Source organism: Lutra lutra, chromosome 15, assembly GCF_902655055.1.
Source record: "Lutra lutra chromosome 15, mLutLut1.2, whole genome shotgun sequence".
NCBI lineage: Eukaryota > Metazoa > Chordata > Mammalia > Carnivora > Mustelidae > Lutra > Lutra lutra.
Genome location: NC_062292.1, coordinates 570097 through 573250, shown reverse-complemented (window position 1 = coordinate 573250; position 3154 = coordinate 570097). Strand labels below are relative to the sequence as shown.

The 3154-nt window shown below is 47.7% G+C and overlaps 1 long non-coding RNA gene across 1 annotated transcript; it reads left to right on the top strand.

The window, feature by feature from the left end:
* The first annotated feature begins 1760 nt into the window (after nt 1–1760).
* Nucleotides 1761–2929, top strand: LOC125085441 (uncharacterized). The gene is made up of 2 exons (XR_007122929.1): nt 1761–1908; nt 2601–2929. It is a non-coding gene; the product is annotated as an uncharacterized LOC125085441 (long non-coding RNA).
* Nucleotides 2930–3154: the final 225 nt, after the last annotated feature.

The following is a 3154-nucleotide window of genomic DNA, read 5'->3' as shown; positions in this document are numbered from 1 at the left end:
AGTCATTCACAGTTTAGTTTAAACGCTTCTGTCGTACCGTGTCCTGTGCGCTGGCCCGGACAGAGGAGGCCCAGGACCCACTGACCAGACCCGAGGTGGTGCTTTCCCTCCTACGCTTTCAAAACACTCGTCTCCTTCCCAGACCTCACTAGGCCGGCGGCGATGAAGCCTTCCTGTGGGAAGGATATTTTTATTTAAATTTAAAATTGAACAATTAAGCCCTTTATCTCTATGGTTTCCAATTCAGCACCTTATTAGAAACTTTAGAACTAAAATTCTCGGGGCGCCCAGGTGGCTCCGTGGGTTAAAGCCTTGGCCTTGGGCTCGGGTCATGATCTCAGGGTCCTGGGATCGAGCCCCACATCGGGCTCTCTGCTCAGCGGGGACCCTGCTTCCCCCTCTCTCTCTGCCTGCCTCTCTGCCTACTTGTGATCTCTCTTCTCTGTCAAATAAATAAATAAAATCTTTAAAAACAAAACCAAACCTAAAATTCTTTGAGGGTACAGAGAAACAAATCTTTAAAGGGACAATTTAAAGCACTCACACATCAGACAGAGATATTTAGGCATTAACTCGGTATTGTCTGTGCCCATTCAGGTACTATCATGCAACAACGATCGGCTTTATAAAATTGGTTCTTGGAAAGGAGTAGTATCTCGGACTTGATTTTTCAACAGATTGGATGAAGAATATTTGAGGCACCCAATCAGACAGTCTACTGTACAAGTCTGTCAGGATTCAGTTCTGAGGGGCACCTGGGTGGCTCAGTCCGTTAAGCTTCTGCCCTCAGCTCAGGTCATGATCCCAGGGTCCTGGGATCAAGTCCCACATCAGGCTCCCTGCTCAGTGGGGAGCCTGCTTCTCCCTCTGCCTGCCACTCCCCCTGCTTGTGCATGCACCCCCCCCTCTCTCTAATAAATAATTTTTTTAAATTAAAAAGATTCAATTCTGAGAACAACCAACTGGTTATTATAGAAATTTGCTCATTTGCTCATTTGCTCATTACACAGGTTTTAGGGGGCACGAACTGTGGTTCCAGAATCTGCCTTAGGTATAAGGGCATAGCAGGGAATAAAACAGGCAAGATAAGATCCCTCTCAGCTCAGAGCTCACACTATAACAAAGACAGGTAAAAAACAAAATTTATGATTTCAGACAGGGATAAATTCTGTGCAGAACATTAAGCAACTTAGGTGGAAAGGGTTACATGTGTGTATGAGTGAATGTGTGTCTGGGAATAGAGAGCAGACCGGTATAGACGGAGTGATCAGAAGAGCCCATTACCGGGAGGGTCTAGGAGATGAGTCCAGAAATGTAGGTGTGGGGCAAATCGAGAAGGAACTTGATGATGCCATGCTAAAGAACTTGGGACTTCTTCCAATGAGGGATTAGAGGCCACTGCCTCAGTGAGACAGCATGACGGCCTAAACTTGTGTCTTCAAAGTGAGACACACATCTGTATCATCACACTGCCAAACACACTGGAGGGATGGAAGAAAATATTAATTCTATTTCTATGTTTTCCATCTTTTTTAGTTCTATTTTTGTGCATTTTTTTTAAAGATTTTATTTATTTATTTGACAGACAGAGATCACAAGTAGGCAGAGAGGCAGGCAGAGAGAGGGGGAAGCAGGGTCCCTGCTGAGCAGAGAGCCCGATGTGGGGCTCGATCCCAGGACCCTGGGATCATGACCCGAGCTGAAGGCAGAGGCTGTAACCCACTGAGCCACCCAGGTGCCCCTTTGTGCATGTTTCTTAACGTACATAGTATATCACATATTCATAGGCATTTTATTTGCAAATATTGGGATGCATACTTGATTTTTTAACATATATTAATGGCAGGTGATCAAATGACTGTAGACCGTCGGCTTACTTGAAGGCAGTAGTAGAGCAGCAAGAGAAGAGTGTTAGGGTCCACGATCAAAGGAGCGAGACTGATACAAAGCGAAGGTCAAGCAAAGCTTTATTTCGCGCCAAGCATCAAGAATCAAACTGACCGGTCAGGGCTGTCTCTTACGAAAAGGAGATGACGATGACAACCCCGGCAAGACCGCTCCCAACATGGCCGCTCTGGACGAGGCTGCTCCCCAGACAGGGGCTGCTCCTGCGAGGCTGCTCCCCGGGCAAGGCTGCTCCTGACTAGGCCGCTCACTGAGGAGGCCTCACGTCGAGGAAGCCGCTCCCGGAATGAAGCTGCTCCCACAAGGCTCCTCGGCGAGGCCGCGGCTCGGGGCAGCAGGGCTGCTGGTGGCTGTCACAGCTCTGACAAGAGCTCTGACGGCTCTCCTCCAACGGCTCTCCTACTTCTTCTCCAATGGCTCTCCTCAGCTTCAGCCTTGCAAACTAACCTTTATAGGGGTGGTTGAACCCCGCCCCCCCCCCACAGGTAGCCAATGGGATTTAAACTCACCTCAGTAAATATATGTGCGCCCCTCTGATTGGATGTCTTCACCTGACCTGACCCGCCCTTGTATCTAGGCTTTGCAAGTAAGTTCCTCTGGAAGGGGCGGGGTCAATCTAAGTTCACTGCATAGGGTCAATCTAAGTTTACTAAAACAAAATGGCTCCCTCTGACCAACCAGGCCTTTACAAAAAGGGCAGATACGGCAGATGACTAGGTGACTTATTGAATGTGAGGGGAGAAACATCCCATCTGTGGCCTAGAGATCACAACACCATAATCAGGGCACCTGTCAACTGACCGGTTGAAAGACGGGGACCACCGAGAGAAAAGACATGGTCATACAGAAAGAGGGAAGAAGAATTTTCTGAGGAAGAGCCTCTGGCAACAAAGTCTGACTCCCTCTGCTCCCCCACATGTGAAATTCTGTACCATGCTAGGCACTGAGTGCTAGAGTCTATGCAACGTGGGGTGATTTCTGAAAGAGTGATCGTGGCCGTTAAAGAAAATACTGTTCAAATCTGTATACTGCATCAGTTGTAATTTGGTTTAACTATTTCTTCTGAGAGTCCTTTCTGCACTGCAGAATAGCATACAGAAAGACTGATCTTAAAACAGCAATGAGGAGAGTCTGGGTGGCTTAGTTGGTTAAGTGTCCAACTCTCCATGTCAGCTCAGGTCTTAATCTTGGGTCATGAATTCAAGCCCTGCAATGGACTCTACATTGGGCGTGGAGCCTACTTAAAACA